Source organism: Watersipora subatra, chromosome 1, assembly GCF_963576615.1.
Source record: "Watersipora subatra chromosome 1, tzWatSuba1.1, whole genome shotgun sequence".
NCBI lineage: Eukaryota > Metazoa > Bryozoa > Gymnolaemata > Cheilostomatida > Watersiporidae > Watersipora > Watersipora subatra.
In genome coordinates this window covers 54,919,454-54,939,461 of record NC_088708.1, presented here as the reverse complement: position 1 = coordinate 54,939,461, position 20,008 = coordinate 54,919,454, and the positions used below count along the sequence as shown (strand labels likewise).

Sequence of the window (20,008 nt, the reverse complement as noted above, 5' to 3'; positions counted from 1 at the left end):
ATATTACTGATGGCGAGAGTTTCAGGTGAGAATGTAACTAATTTGAGTTTTCTACCAATTTTAGACACTTTTAGATGCAATGTTTAACATGACTCAAGTTCTCCAGGTTTTCTAACACAACTTCATAATTTAAACTAATGTAGCTCTCAATAGCATGAGGTACTGTAATGATAACTCCCAACGCATCACACCATACCCAGTAACGTCTAGAAAACTTCCAGCTCCACTAATGAGTGGGAAAAACAAACTCATGTTGACATTGTGCTACAAAGTTGACCTGTGAAATATGTTATGTAGTGTTGACGTGCAAAAATCAGCATACAAGTCCTCACTTTAGCTGTGGTGCTTCATGAACAAGTATAGAGTTTAACTTCCATAGAAATCTTACATTTAGATTTTAATACAATCAATGAGAGTATCTATTGTGGCAGAAATACATAAAGTCTTGCCAACGAAACAGGAACCTTTCAGAAGCAACTTTATACCAATTTAGGCAATACCTTACTATGAACTAGGTCAAGAATGAGTGTATGAGCTAACAGTCTTCCTTATTGACATCATCCTATGTAAGTAGTAATAAAATGTTTTACTCTTTAGTATGTATCATAATAAATCACATATTATATTAGTAAACCCGATGTCAAAAAATAAAAGTGTCCATGCTCAAATTGTGACACAACAACGATAAGTGCACAAGTTCACTTACTTATACTTGCTGCTATTAAGTTAACTCTTATCTCTCCTGCAGTTGCTCTAAACATGAATTACATTTGATCGACTCTAGTTTCCCATAAAGCCGTCCGCAGTCGGTCTCATAATTACCTCCTCGAAGTACCTCGCAGTAGTAAATGTCTAGAGGTCTATGACAGGTGGCTACATGTGACAAAGCACATCTGTTATAGGGGCTATATAGCTATTGATTTATGTAAACCTGCGAAGCCTTGAAAACACTAGTTCTTTTGTGTAGACCATATTAGTCATCGGCTAATCGTTAATATCCCTGCAGAGCGACGCATGAAGCTTGACTCAATATTCTCAGCTAGTTGGATATTGTTAGGACGGAAGGTCTAGGAACAGTTGCGGGAAGAGATTTCTAGTTCAACTAGTTGAGAAGGCAAATTTTGTTGCGAAATGTGACACCAGTCATATATCTGTCTCGGTGTTTGCAAACGAATTCCGATGTTATTTCAACTTTTTTTCAGTAAACATGTAAATAATGCATAAGGAACTGATGTTCTTGATGGTAAATAATGCAGAAATCTATCAGGCTGGCAATTTAAGCTAGTTATACATCTATGTTACTCGTCATACTGTATGCAAATCAAATTATTAAGACTCAACGTAATTGGCATGCTGCCAAAACTAGACCAGGTGTATGTTAAAGCACTTTTGATTGTACATTCAGAGAATTATGGGTAATGAAACAGACTTTCAATGAAGCAGATTTTTAGCTATTTGACAACTTTTAGTGCTGTCTCTAATTCACTTGTTTGTTTGTACACAAACTTAATCTTACCCAACACAACCCTGTTATATAAATGAAAACTAAATTAACATCAGCTTTATGAAGTTTGCTGAAGTTTTAAAACAACAGAACATATCAGACATATTTTATTAGCTTCAGAAGCTAAATGTAAGATTTGCTCTATTATTTCTCAAATATGCAAGTACCTAAGATTAAGAATTCGTACATGTATATTTTACGCAAAAATGAAGTGGAGTTGAAATCTCTGTAAGTTGTCATTTATTTTGTAAGTTGCTGCAGTATATTCTTATTTACTACCCTTTTTGCTCTTGATTTACTCATGTTGCCTAACTAAGGCAGCAGCATGCTATCAGATTACAAAAGCAACTGTAATCATCTACCAGCACTATGTTAACAGCAATAGAATAGCAGCTGCTCTTAACTCAGCATACTGATGAACCTACATATGAATGTACAAAATAACGCACCCAGCTTCACTTACATTAAGATGTCAATCACGTCCTGCAGCTTATGTACTGGCATCAACTCCAGTTAATTATCGAGCTGCATACCAACTGTTCAACTAGTCCGGCTGCTTCATTTGCTCAGAATAAACAAACTCTTCCCCTTTGCAGTCGAGTTTATACTGTCAATATTGTGGATGGAAATTTCACGCTTCATTTCGTCATATCAGAAAAGCGCTGCGGATTGATAGAAAAGGTAATGAATAGACGCGCGGTGTGGTGAATAGCCACTCCGTGTATCCTTCATCGGTGAACACAGGTAAAGCTTTCGGCGTTTTTTCATACAATTGTGATTCGATTACGCATATATTACAGGTTGTTATGAATATGCATGAGCTAGATAGGAGAGGCTTGCCATTCCTTTTTCACAGCAGAAGAGCTCTTTGAAGGCATTGCAAGTAGCTTTGAATACCTTATTAGAGACTTGAATACCTTATATTTAAGTCCTCTGAAAGAAAACTTAAATATAAGTTTAACATTTTCCTTACCAATAAGATTTTAGCACATTCATTGTGAAAGGCTGATAAATGTCTGGCATTCCTTTCAGGGCACTACCAGTTGAATCTACATTCTGACATACTCTAGAGATCAATGTTTACTCTCTCGCTTTTAGACTTTCTGTTCGATTTCTCATAATTGATAAGTTTAGAAATAGTTTCATGTTCCCAGTTTCTGCCACTATTAATATCAGTTAGCTAAATTGACCTCTTGAATAATTTGTGGGAAATCTCAATGTACATATACATTGCTGCATTTGACAGCGTTGATTGTGTCAAGCACATGTTAGATGTGTGTGGTTGGTGTGTCTGGTAGCATATGGGCATGTCCATAAATAATAATTTGACGTTTAGAGTTATTTGATGCCACTACCTATGCATATTTGCTCCAATTATAGAATTCTTTAAATTAATTGATGCAGTATTTTTTTGGCTTTCAGATAATGTAAAATCTACTGCTTTAAAAATAGTAATTCCGGAGTTATGAAATGCAACATGCCGAAATAATGGGACATTTTGTGATGTCCCATTATTCATTTTCAATAATTAATTATAACGGTAGAAATATTGTAATAACAATAGTTATTTATGGTAAGCACTCAACAGGTTTGGCGCATGATATTACGAGCATAAATACCTAGTGTTACCAAATAATGTCTGTAAGAAAACTTGACATGAAAGTAACTCCATCTACGTATTACCAGTAGTGAAAATATCTTTGTTACTAGTCTAGTTCCATTGAAAAGCTTAAATTTATCTAGGGTTCTATGCAGTATAGTTTGAGCTCTTGTTTTAAGCTACGATAGGTGTAGAGACATACATAGCAATGTACAATGTACAATGTACATGTACTTCTGATCCTGACCTGAAGCTTCCGAGTCGCGAATAACTGCAGTAACAGCAAAAATACAAGTCAAAGTGTTGATAAAGTCTTTAAAAGTTGTTTTTTTAAATCTCGGACTGACAGGCTCTGCATTTCATTCTGCGTATAAATACATGCAGTGCGCTAACTGATTGTGCTTCTGAAAGTTGCGATTGCGAGATGTTGATGATGCTAATAAATGTTTTTACAATAAAAATGTGCTCCAGGTGAGGCTCGAACTCACAGCCTCTGCATCTCATACTGTTTATAAGTACAGCGCACTAACCGATTGCACCACTGGAGCTTGTGATTTGGGTACTTGTGACAAAAGTTTTCCATTGCCACATTCTACTAACATTATGTTTTGTAACACAATAAAAATGAGCTCCAGGTGAAACTCAAACTCCCAGCCTCTGCATCTCATACTGTTTATAAGTACAGCATGCTAACCAATTGCACCACTGAAGCTTGTGATTTGGGAACTTGTGACAAAAATTTTCCATTGAGACGTTCTTCTAGCATTATTTTTTTCTAACTTAATAAAAATGTGTTCCAGGTGAGGCGCGAACTCACAGCCTCTGCATCTCATACTGTTTATAAGTCCAGGGCACTAACCGATTGCACCACTGGAGCTTGTGATTTGGGAACTTCCCATCAGAGGTTTTCATGACGATTTTCTACCAACAATATGTTTTTTAGAACTATCAAAATGTGCTCCAGGTGATGCTCGAACGCACAGCCTCCGCATCTCGTACTGCTTAAAAGAACAGAGCGCTAACCGATATCACCACTGAAGTTTGTGATATTGGTAATTTTGGCGAAACTATTCCACTGCGATTTTCTACCAACAATAAGTTTTTGTAACGCAATAAAAATGTGCTCCGGGTGAGGCTCGAACTCACAGCCTCTGCATCTCATACTGTTTATAAGTACAGCGTGCTAACCGATATTACCACTGGAGTTTATGATATTGTTCTTTATGGCGAAAATATTCCACTGCGATTTTCCATCAACAATATGTTTTTGTAACGCAATAAAAATGTGCTAAGGGTGAGGCGCGAACTAACAGCCTCTGCATCTCATACTGTTTATAAGTACAGCGCACTAACCGATTGCACCACTGGAGCCTGTGAATTGGTTAATTGTAACAAAATTTTCCTATTACGACTTTCTACTAACATTATGTTTTGTAACACAATAAAAATGTGTTCCAGGTGAGGCTTGAACTCACAGCCTCTGCATCTCCTACTGTTTATAAGTACAGCGTGCTAACCGATTGCACCACTGGAGCTTGTGCTTTAGATATTTGTGACAAAATTTTCCCATTACGACTTTCTACTATCATAATGTTTTGTAACACAATAAAAATGTGCTCCAAGTGAGGCTCGAACTCACAGCCTCTGCATCTCATACTGTTTATAAGTACAGCGCACTCACCGATTGCACCACTGGAGCTTGTGATTTAGATATTTGTGAGAGAAATTTCCCATTGCGACTTTCTACTAACATTATGTTTTGGAACACAATAATAATGTGCTCCCGGTGAGGCTCGATCTCACAGCCTCTGCATCTCATACTGTTTATAAGTACAGCGCGCTAACCGATTGCACCACTGGAGCTTGTGGTTTAGATATTTGTGACAAAAATTTGCCATTGCGAAGTTTTACTAACATTATGTTTTGTAACACAATAAAAATGTGCTCCAGGTGAAGCTCGAACTCACAGCCTCTGCATCTCCTACTGTTTATAAGTACAGCGTGCTAACCGATTGTACCGCTGAAGCTTGTGCTTTAGATTTTTGTGACAAAGTTTTCCCATTACGACTTTCTACTATCATAATGTTTTGTAACACAATAAAAATGTGCTCCAGGTGAGGCTCGAACTCACAGCCTCTGCATCTCATACTGTTTATAAGTACAGCGCACTCACCGATTGCACCACTGGAGCTTGTGATTTAGATATTTGTGATAGAAATTTCCCATTGCGACTTTCTACTAACATAATGTTTTGTAACACAATAATAATGTGCTCCAGGTGAGGCTCGATCTCACAGCCTCTGCATCTCATACTGTTTATAAGTACAGCGCGCTAACCGATTGCACCACTGGAGCTTGTGGTTTAGAAATTTGTGACAAAATTTTCCCATTACGACTTTCTACTAACAATACGTTTTGTAACACAATAAAATTGTGTTCCAGGAGAGGCTTGAACTCACAGCCTCTGCATCTCCTACTGTTTATAAGTACAGCGCGCTAACCGATTGCACCACTGGAGCTTGTGCTTTAGATATTTGTGACAAAATTTTCCCATTACGACTTTCTACCAACATTATGTTTTGTAACACAATAAAAATGTGCTCCGGGTGAGGCTCGAACTCACAGCCTCTGCATCTCATACTGATTATAAGTACAGCGCACTAACCGATTGCACCACCGGAGCTTGTGGATTGGGTACTTGTGACAAAAATTTTCCATTGCGACTTTCTTCTAGCATTATTTTTTCTAACTTAATAAGAATGTGTTCCAGGTGAGGCGCGAACTCACAGCCTCTGCATCTCATACTGTTTATAAGTACAGCGCACTCACCGATTGCACCACTGGAGCTTGTGATTTAGATATTTGTAACAGAAATTTCCAATTGCGACTTTCTACTAACATTATGTTTTGTAACACAATAATAATGTGCTCCCGGTGAGGCTCGATCTCACAGACTCTGCATCTCATACTGATTATAAGTACAGCGCGCTAACCGATTGCACCACTGGAGCTTGTGGTTTAGATATTTGTGAAAAAAATTTGCCATTGCGAATTTTTACTAACATTATGTTTTGTAACACAATAAAAATGTGCTCCAGGTGAAGCTCGAACTCACAGCCTCTGCATGTCATACTGATTATAAGATCAGCACACTAACCATTTGCACGACTGGAGCTTGTGATTTGGGTACAAATCACCAACTTTTTCCATTGCAAATTTTTACTAACACTATGTTTTGTAACACAATAATAATGTGCTCAAGGTGAGGCTCGAACTCACCTTGAGCACATCATGTTTTGTTTTGCATCTCATACTGTTTATAAGTACAGCGCACTAACCGATTGCGCCACTGGTGCTTGTGGTTTAGAAATTTGTGACAAAATTTTCCCATTACGACTTCCTACTATCATAATGTTTTGTCACACAATAAAAATGTGCTCCAGGTGAGGCTCGAACTCACAGCCTCTGCATCCCATACTGTTTATAAGTACAGCGCGCTAACCGATTGCACCACTGGAGCTTGCGGTTTAGATATTTGTGACCAAATTTTGCCATTGCGAATTTCTACTATCATTATGTTTTGTAACACAATAAAGTTGTGCTCCAGGTGAGGCTCGAACTCACAGCCTCTGCATGTCATACTGAGTATAAGATTAGCACACTAACCATATGCATGACTGGAGCTTGCGATTTGGGTACAATTCACCAAATATTTCCATTGCGAATTTCTACTAACATCATGTTTTGTAACACAATAATTATGTGCTCCAGGTGAGGCTCGAACTCACAGCCTCTGCATCTCATACTGTTTATAAGTACAGCGCACTAACCGATTGCACCACTGGAGCTTGTGGTTTAGATATTTGTGACAGAATTTTCCGATTACGACTTCCTACTAACATTATGTTTTGTAACACAATAATAATGTGCTCCAGGTGAGGATCGAACTCACAGCCTCTGCATCTCATACTGTTTATAAGTACAGCGCACTAACCGATTGCACCACTGGAGCTTGTGATTTAGATATTTGTGACAAAAATTTCACGTTGCGAATTTCTACTGATATTATGTTTTGTAACACAATAATAATGTGCTCCAGGTGAAGCTCGAACTCACAGCCTTTGCATCTCATACTGTTTATAAGTACAGCGCGCTAACCGATTGCACCACTGGAGCTTGTGGTTTAGATATTTGTGACAAAAATTTGCCATTGCGAATTTCCACTAACATTATGTTTTGTAACACAATAAAGTTTTGCTCCAGGTGAGGCTCGAACTCACAGCCTCTGCATCTCATACTGTTTATAAGCACAGCGCACTAACCGATTGCACCACTGGAGCTTGTGGTTGAGATATTTGTGAGAAAAATTTGCCATTCCGAACTTCTACTAACATTAAGTTTTGTAACACAATAAAAATGTGCTCCAGGTGAGGCTCGAACTTACAGGCTCTGCATCTCATACTGTTTATAAGTACAGCGCACTAACCGATTGCACCACTGGATCTTGTGGTTTAGATATTTGTGACAAAAATTTGCCATTGCGAATTTTTACTAACATTATGTTTTGTAACACAATAAAAATGTGCTCGCGGTGAGGCTCGATCTCACAGTCTCTGCATGTCATACTGATTATAAGTTCAGCGCACTAACCATTTGCACGACTGGAGCTTGTGATTTGGGTACAAATCACCAAATTTTTCCATGGCAAATTTCTACTGACACTATGTTTTGTAACACAATAAAAATGTGCTCCAGGTGAGGCTCGAACTCACAGCCTCTGCATCTCATACTGTTTATAAGTACAGCGCACTAACCGATTGCGCCACTGGAGCTTGTGGTTTAGATATTTGTGACAAAAATTTTCCATTGCGAATTTCCACTAACATCATGTTTTGTAACACAATAAAGTTTTGCTCCAGGTGAGGCTCAAACTCACAGCCTCTGCATCTCATACTGTTTATAAGGACAGCGCACTAACCGATTGCACCACTGGAGCTTGTGGTTTAGATATTTGTGACAGAATTTTCCGATTACGACTTCCTACTAACATTATGTTTTGTAACACAATAATAATGTGCTCCAGGTGAGGCTCGAACTCACAGCCTCTGCATCTCATACTGTTTATAAGTTCAGCGCGCTAACCGATTGCGCCACTGGAGCTTGTGGTTGAGATATTTGTGACAAAAATTTGCCATTCCGAATTTCTACTAACATTATGTTTTGTAAAACAATAAAAATGTGCTCCAGGTGAGGATCGAACTCACAGTCTCTGCATGTCATACTGATTATAAGTTCAGCGCACTAACCAATTGCATGACTGGAGCTTGAGATTTAGGAACAAATCACCAAATTTTTCCATTGCGACTTTCTACTAATATTATGTTTTGTAAAACAATAAAAATGTGCTCCAGGTGAGGTTCGAACTCACAGCCTCTGCATCTCCTACTGTTTTTAGGTACAGCTCACTAACCGATTGCACCACTGGAGCTTGTGATTTAGATATTTGTGACAAAAATTTCCCGTTGCGAATTTCTACTGATATTATGTTTTGTAACACAATAATAATGTGCTCCAGGTGAAGCTCGAACTCACAGCCTCTGCATCTCATACTGTTTACAAGTACAGCGCGCTAACCGATTGCGCCACTGGAGCTTGTGGTTTAGATATTTGTGACAAAAATTTGCCATTGCGAACTTCCACTAACATTATGTTTTGTAACACAATAAAGTTTTGCTCCAGGTGAGGCTCGAACTCGCAGCCTCTGCATCTCCTACTGTTTTTAGGTACAGCTCACTAACCGATTGCACCACTGGAGCTTGTGATTTAGATATTTGTGACAAAAATTTCCCGTTGCGAATTTCTACTGATATTATGTTTTGTAACACAATAATAATGTGCTCCAGGTGAAGCTCGAACTCACAGCCTCTGCATCTCATACTGTTTATAAGTACAGCGCGCTAACCGATTTCACCACTGGAGCTTGTGGTTTAGATATTTGTGACAAAAATTTACCGTTGCGAATTTTTACTAACATTATGTTTTGTAACGCAATAAAAATGTGCTCCAGGTGAGGCTCGAACTCACAGCCTCTGCATATCATACTGATTATAAGATCAGCACACTAACCATTTGCACGACTGGAGCTTGTGATTTGGGTACCAATCACCAAATTTTTCCATTGCAAATTTCTACTAACACTATGTTTTGTAACACAATAATAATGTGCTCCAGGTGAGGCTCGACCTCACAGCCTCTGCATCTCATACTGTTTATAAGTACAGCGCGCTAACCGATTGCGCCACTGGAGCTTGTGGTTTAGATATTTGTGACAAAATTTTCCCATTACGACTTTCTACTATCATAACGTTTTGTAACACAATAAAAATGTGCTCCAGGTGAGGCTCGAACTCACAGCCTCTGCATCTCATACTGTTTATAAGTACAGCGCGCTAACCGATTGCGCCACTGGAGCTTGTGGTTTAGATATTTGTGACAAAAATTTTCCATTGCGAATTTCCACTAACATCATGTTTTGTAACACAATAAAGTTTTGCTCCAGGTGAGGTTCGAACTCACAGCCTCTGCATCTCATACTGTTTATAAGGACAGCGCACTAACCGATTGCACCACTGGAGCTTGTGGTTTAGATATTTGTAACAGAATTTTCCGATTACGACTTCCTACTAACATTATGTTTTGTAACACAATAATAATGTGCTCCAGGTGAGGCTCGAACTCACAGCCTCTGCATCTCATACTGTTTATAAGTACAGCGCGCTAACCGATTGCACCACTGGAGCTTGTGGTTGAGATATTTGTGACAAAAATTTGCCATTCCGAATTTCTACTAACATTATGTTTTGTAAAACAATAAAATTGTGCTCCAGGTGAAGCTCGAACTCACAGTCTCTGCATGTCATACTGATTATAAGTTCAGCGCACTAACCAATTGCATGACTGGAACTTGAAATTTAGGTACAAATCACCAAATTTTTCCATTGCGACTTTCTACTAATATTATGTTTTGTAAAACAATAAAAATGTGCTCCAGGTGAGGCTCGAACTCACAGCCTCTGCATCTCCCACTGTTTTTAGGTACAGCTCACTAACCGATTGCACCACTGGAGCTTGTGATTTAGATATTTGTGACAAAAATTTCCCGTTGCGAATTTCTACTGATATTATGTTTTGTAACACAATAATAATGTGCTCCAGGTGAAGCTCGAACTCACAGTCTCTGCATCTCATACTGTTTATAAGTACAGCGCGCTAACCGATTGCACCACTGGAGCTTGTGGTTTAGATATTTGTGACAAAAATTTGCCATTCCGAATTTCTACTAACATTATGTTTTGTAACACAATAAAAGTGTGGTCCAGGTGAGGCTCGAACTCACAGTCTCTGCATGTCATACTGATTATAAGTTCAGCGCACTTACCAATTGCATGACTGGAGCTTGAGATTAAGGTACAAATCACCAAATTTTTCCATTGCGACTTTCTACTAACATTATGTTTTGTAAAACAATAAAAATGTGCTCCAGGTGAGGCTCGAACTCACAGCCTCTGCATCTCATACTGTTTTTAAATACAGCTCACTAACCAATTGCACCACTGGAGCTTGTGATTTCGGTATTTGTGACAAACTTTTCCCATTGCGACTTTCTACTAACATTTTGTTTTGTAACCCAATAAAAATGTGGTCAAGGTGAGGCTCGAACTTACAGCCTCTGCATCTCATACTGTTTATAAGTACAGCGCACTAACCGATTGCACCACTGGAGCTTGTGCTTAAGATCTTTGTGGCAAATTTTTCCAATTGCGACTTTCTACTAACATTATGTTTTGTAACACAATAATAATGTGCTCGCGGTGAGGCTCGATCTCACAGCCTCTGCATCTCATACTGTTTATAAGTACAGCGCACTAACCGATTGCACCACTGGAGCTTGTGATTAGGGTACAAATCACCAAATTTTTCCATTGCAAATTTTACTGACACTATGTTTTGTAAAACAATAAAAATGTGCTCCAGGTGAGGCTCGAACTCACAGCCTCTGCATCTCATACTGTTTATAAGTACAGCGCGCTAACCGATTGCGCCACTGGAGCTTGTGGTTTAGATATTTGTGACAAAAATTTTCCATTGCGAATTTCCACTAACATCATGTTTTGTAACACAATAAAGTTTTGCTCCAGGTGAGGCTCGAACTCACAGCCTCTGCATCTCATACTGTTTATAAGGACAGCGCACTAACCGATTGCACCACTGGAGCTTGTGGTTTAGATATTTGTAACAGAATTTTCCGATTACGACTTCCTACTAACATTATGTTTTGTAACAGAATAATAATGTGCTCCAGGTGAGGCTCGAACTCACAGCCTCTGCATCTCATACTGTTTATAAGTACAGCGCGCTAACCGATTGCGCCACTGGAGCTTGTGGTTGAGATATTTGTGACAAAAATTTGCCATTCCGAATTTCTACTAACATTATGTTTTGTAAAACAATAAAATTGTGCTCCAGGTGAAGCTCGAACTCACAGTCTCTGCATGTCATACTGATTATAAGTTCAGCGCACTAACCAATTGCATGACTGGAGCTTGAGATTAAGGTACAAATCACCAAATTTTTCCATTGCGACTTTCTACTAACATTATGTTTTGTAAAACAATAAAAATGTGCTGCAGGTGAGGCTCGAACTCACAGCCTCTGCATCTCATACTGATTATAAGATTAGCACACTAACCATTTGCATGACTGGAGCTTGTTATTTGGGTACAATTCACCAAATATTTCCATTGCGAATTTCTACTAACATCGTGTTTTGTAACACAATAATAATGTGCTCCAGGTGAGGCTCGAACTCACAGCATCTGCATCTCATACTGTTTTTAAGTACAGCGCACTAACCGATTGCACCACTGGAGCTTGTGGTTTAGATATTTGTGACAAAAATTTCCCATTACGACTTTCTACTATCATAATGTTTTGTAACACAATAAAAATGTGCTCCAGGTGAGGCTCGAACTCACAGCCTTTGCATCTCATACTGTTTATAAGTACAGCGCGCTAACCGATTGCGCCACTGGAGCTTGTGGTTTAGATATTTGTGACAAAAATTTGCCATTGCGAATTTCCACTAACATTATGTTTTGTAACACAATAAAGTTTTGCTTCAGGTGAGGCTCGAACTCACAGCCTCTGCATCTCATACTGATTATAAGTACAGCGCACTAACCGATTGCACCACTGGAGCTTGTGATTTAGATATTTGTGACAAAAATTTCCCATTGCGAATTTCTACTGATATTATGTTTTGTAACACAATTATAATGTGCTCCAGGTGAAGCTCGAACTCACAGCCTCTGCATCTCATACTGTTTATAAGTACAGCGCGCTAACCGATTGCGCCACTGGAGCTTGTGGTTTAGATATTTGTGACAAAAATTTTCCATTGCGAATTTCCACTAACATCATGTTTTGTAACACAATAAAGTTTTGCTCCAGGTGAGGTTCGAACTCACAGCCTCTGCATCTCATACTGTTTATAAGGACAGCGCACTAACCGATTGCACCACTGGAGCTTGTGGTTTAGATATTTGTAACAGAATTTTCCGATTACGACTTCCTACTAACATTATGTTTTGTAACACAATAATAATGTGCTCCAGGTGAGGCTCGAACTCACAGCCTCTGCATCTCATACTGTTTATAAGTACAGCGCGCTAACCGATTGCACCACTGGAGCTTGTGGTTGAGATATTTGTGACAAAAATTTGCCATTCCGAATTTCTACTAACATTATGTTTTGTAAAACAATAAAATTGTGCTTCAGGTGAAGCTCGAACTCACAGTCTCTGCATGTCATACTGATTATAAGTTCAGCGCACTTACCAATTGCATGACTGGAGCTTGAGATTAAGGTACAAATCACCAAATTTTTCCATTGCGACTTTCTACTAACATTATGTTTTGTAAAACAATAAAAATGTGCTCCAGGTGAGGCTCGAACTCACAGCCTCTGCATCTCATACTGTTTTTAAATACAGCTCACTAACCAATTGCACCACTGGAGCTTGTGATTTCGGTATTTGTGACAAACTTTTCCCATTGCGACTTTCTACTAACATTTTGTTTTGTAACCCAATAAAAATGTGGTCAAGGTGAGGCTCGAACTCACAGCCTCTGCATCTCATACTGTTTCTAAGTACAGCGCACTAACCGATTGCGCCACTGGAGCTTGTGCTTTAGATATTTGTGGCAAATTTTTCCAATTGCGACTTTCTACTAACATTATGTTTTGTAACACAATAATAATGTGCTCGCGGTGAGGCTCGATCTCACAGCTTCTGCATCTCCTACTGTTTTTAGGTACAGCGCACTAACCAATTGCATGACTGGAGCTTGAGATTAAGGTACAAATCACCAAATTTTTCCATTGCGACTTTCTACTAACATTATGTTTTGTAAAACAATAAAAATGTGCTGCAGGTGAGGCTCGAACTCACAGCCTCTGCATCTCATACTGATTATAAGATTAGCACACTAACCATTTGCATGACTGGAGCTTGTTATTTGGGTACAATTCACCAAATATTTCCATTGCGAATTTCTACTAACATCGTGTTTTGTAACACAATAATAATGTGCTCCAGGTGAGGCTCGAACTCACAGCATCTGCATCTCATACTGTTTTTAAGTACAGCGCACTAACCGATTGCACCACTGGAGCTTGTGGTTTAGATATTTGTGACAAAACTTTCCCATTACGACTTTCTACTATCATAATGTTTTGTAACACAATAAAAATGTGCTCCAGGTGAGGCTCGAACTCACAGCCTTTGCATCTCATACTGTTTATAAGTACAGCGCGCTAACCGATTGCGCCACTGGAGCTTGTGGTTTAGATATTTGTGACAAAAATTTGCCATTGCGAATTTCCACTAACATTATGTTTTGTAACACAATAAAGTTTTGCTTCAGGTGAGGCTCGAACTCACAGCCTCTGCATCTCATACTGATTATAAGTACAGCGCACTAACCGATTGCACCACTGGAGCTTGTGATTTAGATATTTGTGACAAAAATTTCCCATTGCGAATTTCTACTGATATTATGTTTTGTAACACAATTATAATGTGCTCCAGGTGAAGCTCGAACTCACAGCCTCTGCATCTCATACTGTTTATAAGTACAGCGCGCTAACCGATTGCACCACTGGAGCTTGTGGTTTAGATATTTGTGACAAAAATTTTCCATTGCGAATTTCCACTAACATCATGTTTTGTAACACAATAAAGTTTTGCTCCAGGTGAGGTTCGAACTCACAGCCTCTGCATCTCATACTGTTTATAAGGACAGCGCACTAACCGATTGCACCACTGGAGCTTGTGGTTTAGATATTTGTAACAGAATTTTCCGATTACGACTTCCTACTAACATTATGTTTTGTAACACAATAATAATGTGCTCCAGGTGAGGCTCGAACTCACAGCCTCTGCATCTCATACTGTTTATAAGTACAGCGCGCTAATCGATTGCACCACTGGAGCTTGTGGTTGAGATATTTGTGACAAAAATTTGCCATTCCGAATTTCTACTAACATTATGTTTTGTAAAACAATAAAATTGTGCTTCAGGTGAAGCTCGAACTCACAGTCTCTGCATGTCATACTGATTATAAGTTCAGCGCACTAACCAATTGCATGACTGGAACTTGAAATTTAGGTACAAATCACCAAATTTTTCCATTGCGACTTTCTACTAATATTATGTTTTGTAAAACAATAAAAATGTGCTCCAGGTGAGGCTCGAACTCACAGCCTCTGCATCTCCCACTGTTTTTAGGTACAGCTCACTAACCGATTGCACCACTGGAGCTTGTGATTTAGATATTTGTGACAAAAATTTCCCGTTGCGAATTTCTACTGATATTATGTTTTGTAACACAATAATAATGTGCTCCAGGTGAAGCTCGAACTCACAGTCTCTGCATCTCATACTGTTTATAAGTACAGCGCGCTAACCGATTGCGCCACTGGAGCTTGTGGTTTAGATATTTGTGACAAAAATTTGCCATTCCGAATTTCTACTAACATTATGTTTTGTAACACAATAAAAGTGTGGTCCAGGTGAGGCTCGAACTCACAGTCTCTGCATGTCATACTGATTATAAGTTCAGCGCACTTACCAATTGCATGACTGGAGCTTGAGATTAAGGTACAAATCACCAAATTTTTCCATTGCGACTTTCTACTAACATTATGTTTTGTAAAACAATAAAAATGTGCTCCAGGTGAGGCTCGAACTCACAGCCTCTGCATCTCATACTGTTTTTAAATACAGCTCACTAACCAATTGCACCACTGGAGCTTGTGATTTCGGTATTTGTGACAAACTTTTCCCATTGCGACTTTCTACTAACATTTTGTTTTGTAACCCAATAAAAATGTGGTCAAGGTGAGGCTCGAACTTACAGCCTCTGCATCTCATACTGTTTATAAGTACAGCGCACTAACCGATTGCACCACTGGAGCTTGTGCTTTAGATCTTTGTGGCAAATTTTTCCAATTGCGACTTTCTACTAACATTATGTTTTGTAACACAATAATAATGTGCTCGCGGTGAGGCTCGATCTCACAGCCTCTGCATCTCATACTGTTTATAAGTACAGCGCACTAACCGATTGCACCACTGGAGCTTGTGATTTGGGTACAAATCACCAAATTTTTCCATTGCAAATTTTACTGACACTATGTTTTGTCAAACAATAAAAATGTGCTCCAGGTGAGGCTCGAACTCACAGCCTCTGCATCTCATACTGTTTATAAGTACAGCGCACTAACCGATTGCGCCACTGGAGCTTGTGGTTTAGATATTTGTGACAAAAATTTTCCATTGCGAATTTCCACTAACATCATGTTTTGTAACACAATAAAGTTTTGCTCCAGGTGAGGCTCGAACTCACAGCCTCTGCATCTCATACTGTTTATAAGGACAGCGCACTAACCGATTGCACCACTGGAGCTTGTGGTTTAGATATTTGTAACAGAATTTTCCGATTACGACTTCCTACTAACATTATGTTTTGTAACACAATAATAATGTGCTCCAGGTGAGGCTCGAACTCACAGCCTCTGCATCTCATACTGTTTATAAGTACAGCGCGCTAACCGATTGCGCCACTGGAGCTTGTGGTTGAGATATTTGTGACAAAAATTTGCCATTCCGAATTTCTACTAACATTATGTTTTGTAAAACAATAAAATTGTGCTCCAGGTGAAGCTCGAACTCACAGTCTCTGCATGTCATACTGATTATAAGTTCAGCGCACTAACCAATTGCATGACTGGAGCTTGAGATTAAGGTACAAATCACCAAATTTTTCCATTGCGACTTTCTACTAACATTATGTTTTGTAAAACAATAAAAATGTGCTGCAGGTGAAGCTCGAACTCACAGCCTCTGCATCTCATACTGATTATAAGATTAGCACACTAACCATTTGCGTGACTGGAGCTTGTTATTTGGGTACAATTCACCAAATATTTCCATTGCGAATTTCTACTAACATCGTGTTTTGTAACACAATAATAATGTGCTCCAGGTGAGGCTCGAACTCACAGCATCTGCATCTCATACTGTTTTTAAGTACAGCGCACTAACCGATTGCACCACTGGAGCTTGTGGTTTAGATATTTGTGACAAAACTTTCCCATTACGACTTTCTACTATCATAATGTTTTGTAACACAATAAAAATGTGCTCCAGGTGAGGCTCGAACTCACAGCCTTTGCATCTCATACTGTTTATAAGTACAGCGCGCTAACCGATTGCGCCACTGGAGCTTGTGGTTTAGATATTTGTGACAAAAATTTGCCATTGCGAATTTCCACTAACATTATGTTTTGTAACACAATAAAGTTTTGCTTCAGGTGAGGCTCGAACTCACAGCCTCTGCATCTCATACTGTTTATAAGTACAGCGCGCTAACCGATTGCACCACTGGAGCTTGCGGTTGAGATATTTGTGACAACAATTTGCCATTCCGAATTTCTACTAACATTATGTTTTGTAACACAATAAAAATGTGCTCCAGGTGAGGCTCGAACTCACAGTCTCTGCATGTCATACTGATTATAAGTTCAGCGCACTTAGCAATTGCATGACTGGAGCTTGAGATTTAGGTACAAATCACCAAATTTTTCCATTGCGACTTTCTACTAACATTATGTTTTGTAAAACAATAAAAATGTGCTCCAGGTGAGGCTCGAACTCACAGCCTCTGCATCTCATACTGTTTTTAAGTACAGCTCACTAACCAATTGCACCACTGGAGCTTGTGATTTCGGTATTTGTGACAAACTTTTCCCATTCCGACTTTCTACTAACATTTTGTTTTGTAACCCAATAAAAATGTGGTCAAGGTGAGGCTCGAACTCACAGCCTCTGCATCTCATACTGTTTATAAGTACAGCGCACTAACCGATTGCGCCACTGGAGCTTGTGCTTTAGATATTTGTGGCAAATTTTTCCAATTGCGACTTTCTACTAACATTATGTTTTGTAACACAATAATAATGTGCTCGCGGTGAGGCTCGATCTCACAGCTTCTGCATCTCATACTGTTTATAAGTACAGCGCGCTAACCGATTGCACCACTGGAGCTTGTGGTTTAGATATTTGTGACAAAAATTTGTCATTGCGAATTTTTACTAACATTATGTTTTATAACACAATAAAAATGTGCTCCAGGTGAGGCTCGAACTCACAGCCTCTGCATGTCATACTGATTATAAGATCAGCACACTAACCATTTGCATGACTGGAGCTTGAGATTTAGGAACAAATCACCAAATTTTTCCATTGCGACTTTCTACTAATATTATGTTTTGTAAAACAATAAAAATGTGCTCCAGGTGAGGTTCGAACTCACAGCCTCTGCATCTCCTACTGTTTTTAGGTACAGCTCACTAACCGATTGCACCACTGGAGCTTGTGATTTAGATATTTGTGACAAAAATTTCCCATTGCGAATTTCTACTGATATTATGTTTTGTAACACAATAATAATGTGCTCCAGGTGAGGCTCGAACTCACAGCCTCTGCATCTCATACTGTTTATAAGTACAGCGCGCTAACCGATTGCACCACTGGAGCTTGTGGTTTAGATATTTGTGACAAAAATTTGCCATTGCGAATTTTTACTAACATTATGTTTTGTAAAACAATAAAAATGTGCTCCAGGTGAGGCTCGAACTCACAGTCTCTGCATGTCATGCTGATTATAAGTTCAGCGCACTAACCAATTGCATGACTGGAGCTTGAGATTTAGGAACAAATCACCAAATTTTTCCATTGCGACTTTCTACTAATATTATGTTTTGTAAAACAATAAAAATGTGCTCCAGGTGAGGTTCAAACTCACAGCCTCTGCATCTCCTACTGTTTTTAGGTACAGCTCACTAACCGATTGCACCACTGGAGCTTGTGATTTAGATATTTGTGACAAAAATTTCCCATTGCGAATTTCTACTGATATTATGTTTTGTAACACAATAATAATGTGCTCCAGGTGAGGCTCGAACTCACAGCCTCTGCATCTCATACTGTTTATAAGTACAGCGCACTAACCGATTGCGCCACTGGAGCTTGTGGTTTAGATATTTGTGACAAAAATTTGCCATTGCGAACTTCCACTAACATTATGTTTTGTAACACAATAAAGTTTTGCTCCAGGTGAGGCTCGAACTCACAGCCTCTGCATCTCATACTGTTTATAAGTACAGCGCGCTAACCGATTGCACCACTGGAGCTTGTGGTTGAGATATTTGTGACAAAAATTTGCCATTCCGAATTTCTACTAACATTATGTTTTGTAAAACAATAAAAATGAGCTCCAGGTGAGGCTCGAACTCACAGCCTCTGCATCTCATACTGTTTATAAGTACAGCGCGCTAACCGATTGCACCACTGGAGCTTGTGGTATAGAAATTTGTGACAAAATTTTCCCATTACGACTTCCTACTATCATAATGTTTTGTCAAACAATAAAAATGTGCTCCAGGTGAGGCTCGAACTCACAGCCTCTGCATCTCATACTGTTTATAAGGACAGCGCACTAACCGATTGCACCACTGGAGCTTGTGGTTTAGATATTTGTGACAAAAATTTGTCATTGCGAATTTTTACTAACATTATGTTTTATAACACAATAAAAATGTGCTCCAGGTGAGGCTCGAACTCACAGCCTCTGCATGTCATACTGATTATAAGATCAGCACACTAACCATTTGCATGACTGGAGCTTGAGATTTAGGAACAAATCACCAAATTTTTCCATTGCGACTTTCTACTAATATTATGTTTTGTAAAACAATAAAAATGTGCTCCAGGTGAGGTTCGAACTCACAGCCTCTGCATCTCCTACTGTTTTTAGGTACAGCTCACTAACCGATTGCACCACTGGAGCTTGTGATTTAGATATTTGTGACAAAAATTTCCCATTGCGAATTTCTACTGATATTATGTTTTGTAACACAATAATAATGTGCTCCAGGTGAGGCTCGAACTCACAGCCTCTGCATCTCATACTGTTTATAAGTACAGCGCGCTAACCGATTGCACCACTGGAGCTTGTGGTTTAGATATTTGTGACAAAAATTTGCCATTGCGAATTTTTACTAACATTATGTTTTGTAAAACAATAAAAATGTGCTCCAGGTGAGGCTCGAACTCACAGTCTCTGCATGTCATGCTGATTATAAGTTCAGCGCACTAACCAATTGCATGACTGGAGCTTGAGATTTAGGAACAAATCACCAAATTTTTCCATTGCGACTTTCTACTAATATTATGTTTTGTAAAACAATAAAAATGTGCTCCAGGTGAGGTTCAAACTC

General features: G+C 38.9%; 17 non-coding genes across 17 annotated transcripts; all 17 read right to left on the bottom strand.

Moving 5' to 3' along the window:
* Positions 1 to 6,539: 6,539 nt before the first annotated feature.
* Trnai-uau (transfer RNA isoleucine (anticodon UAU)) lies at positions 6,540 to 6,624 on the bottom strand. Its single transcript is given in 2 exon segments — positions 6,540 to 6,575; positions 6,587 to 6,624. It is a non-coding gene; the product is annotated as a tRNA-Ile (tRNA).
* A 2,047-nt stretch (positions 6,625 to 8,671) lies between these two features.
* Trnat-ugu (transfer RNA threonine (anticodon UGU)) lies at positions 8,672 to 8,756 on the bottom strand. Its single transcript is given in 2 exon segments — positions 8,672 to 8,707; positions 8,719 to 8,756. It is a non-coding gene; the product is annotated as a tRNA-Thr (tRNA).
* A 735-nt stretch (positions 8,757 to 9,491) lies between these two features.
* On the bottom strand, positions 9,492 to 9,576 carry Trnai-uau (transfer RNA isoleucine (anticodon UAU)). Its single transcript is given in 2 exon segments — positions 9,492 to 9,527; positions 9,539 to 9,576. It is a non-coding gene; the product is annotated as a tRNA-Ile (tRNA).
* Positions 9,577 to 9,819: 243 nt separating this feature from the next.
* Positions 9,820 to 9,904, bottom strand: Trnai-uau (transfer RNA isoleucine (anticodon UAU)). Its single transcript is given in 2 exon segments — positions 9,820 to 9,855; positions 9,867 to 9,904. It is a non-coding gene; the product is annotated as a tRNA-Ile (tRNA).
* A 1,226-nt stretch (positions 9,905 to 11,130) lies between these two features.
* On the bottom strand, positions 11,131 to 11,215 carry Trnai-uau (transfer RNA isoleucine (anticodon UAU)). The gene is given in 2 exon segments: positions 11,131 to 11,166; positions 11,178 to 11,215. It is a non-coding gene; the product is annotated as a tRNA-Ile (tRNA).
* Positions 11,216 to 11,458: 243 nt separating this feature from the next.
* Positions 11,459 to 11,543, bottom strand: Trnai-uau (transfer RNA isoleucine (anticodon UAU)). Its single transcript is given in 2 exon segments — positions 11,459 to 11,494; positions 11,506 to 11,543. It is a non-coding gene; the product is annotated as a tRNA-Ile (tRNA).
* Positions 11,544 to 11,950: 407 nt separating this feature from the next.
* On the bottom strand, positions 11,951 to 12,035 carry Trnal-uaa (transfer RNA leucine (anticodon UAA)). The gene is given in 2 exon segments: positions 11,951 to 11,986; positions 11,998 to 12,035. It is a non-coding gene; the product is annotated as a tRNA-Leu (tRNA).
* Positions 12,036 to 12,114: 79 nt separating this feature from the next.
* Trnai-uau (transfer RNA isoleucine (anticodon UAU)) lies at positions 12,115 to 12,199 on the bottom strand. Its single transcript is given in 2 exon segments — positions 12,115 to 12,150; positions 12,162 to 12,199. It is a non-coding gene; the product is annotated as a tRNA-Ile (tRNA).
* Positions 12,200 to 12,770: 571 nt separating this feature from the next.
* On the bottom strand, positions 12,771 to 12,855 carry Trnai-uau (transfer RNA isoleucine (anticodon UAU)). Its single transcript is given in 2 exon segments — positions 12,771 to 12,806; positions 12,818 to 12,855. It is a non-coding gene; the product is annotated as a tRNA-Ile (tRNA).
* An 899-nt stretch (positions 12,856 to 13,754) lies between these two features.
* Trnal-uaa (transfer RNA leucine (anticodon UAA)) lies at positions 13,755 to 13,839 on the bottom strand. Its single transcript is given in 2 exon segments — positions 13,755 to 13,790; positions 13,802 to 13,839. It is a non-coding gene; the product is annotated as a tRNA-Leu (tRNA).
* Positions 13,840 to 13,918: 79 nt separating this feature from the next.
* Positions 13,919 to 14,003, bottom strand: Trnai-uau (transfer RNA isoleucine (anticodon UAU)). Its single transcript is given in 2 exon segments — positions 13,919 to 13,954; positions 13,966 to 14,003. It is a non-coding gene; the product is annotated as a tRNA-Ile (tRNA).
* A 2,210-nt stretch (positions 14,004 to 16,213) lies between these two features.
* Positions 16,214 to 16,298, bottom strand: Trnai-uau (transfer RNA isoleucine (anticodon UAU)). Its single transcript is given in 2 exon segments — positions 16,214 to 16,249; positions 16,261 to 16,298. It is a non-coding gene; the product is annotated as a tRNA-Ile (tRNA).
* Positions 16,299 to 16,705: 407 nt separating this feature from the next.
* On the bottom strand, positions 16,706 to 16,790 carry Trnal-uaa (transfer RNA leucine (anticodon UAA)). The gene is given in 2 exon segments: positions 16,706 to 16,741; positions 16,753 to 16,790. It is a non-coding gene; the product is annotated as a tRNA-Leu (tRNA).
* A 79-nt stretch (positions 16,791 to 16,869) lies between these two features.
* Positions 16,870 to 16,954, bottom strand: Trnai-uau (transfer RNA isoleucine (anticodon UAU)). The gene is given in 2 exon segments: positions 16,870 to 16,905; positions 16,917 to 16,954. It is a non-coding gene; the product is annotated as a tRNA-Ile (tRNA).
* Positions 16,955 to 18,181: 1,227 nt separating this feature from the next.
* Trnai-uau (transfer RNA isoleucine (anticodon UAU)) lies at positions 18,182 to 18,266 on the bottom strand. Its single transcript is given in 2 exon segments — positions 18,182 to 18,217; positions 18,229 to 18,266. It is a non-coding gene; the product is annotated as a tRNA-Ile (tRNA).
* Positions 18,267 to 18,837: 571 nt separating this feature from the next.
* Trnai-uau (transfer RNA isoleucine (anticodon UAU)) lies at positions 18,838 to 18,922 on the bottom strand. The gene is given in 2 exon segments: positions 18,838 to 18,873; positions 18,885 to 18,922. It is a non-coding gene; the product is annotated as a tRNA-Ile (tRNA).
* A 735-nt stretch (positions 18,923 to 19,657) lies between these two features.
* Trnai-uau (transfer RNA isoleucine (anticodon UAU)) lies at positions 19,658 to 19,742 on the bottom strand. Its single transcript is given in 2 exon segments — positions 19,658 to 19,693; positions 19,705 to 19,742. It is a non-coding gene; the product is annotated as a tRNA-Ile (tRNA).
* Between the last annotated feature and the right edge of the window lie 266 nt (positions 19,743 to 20,008).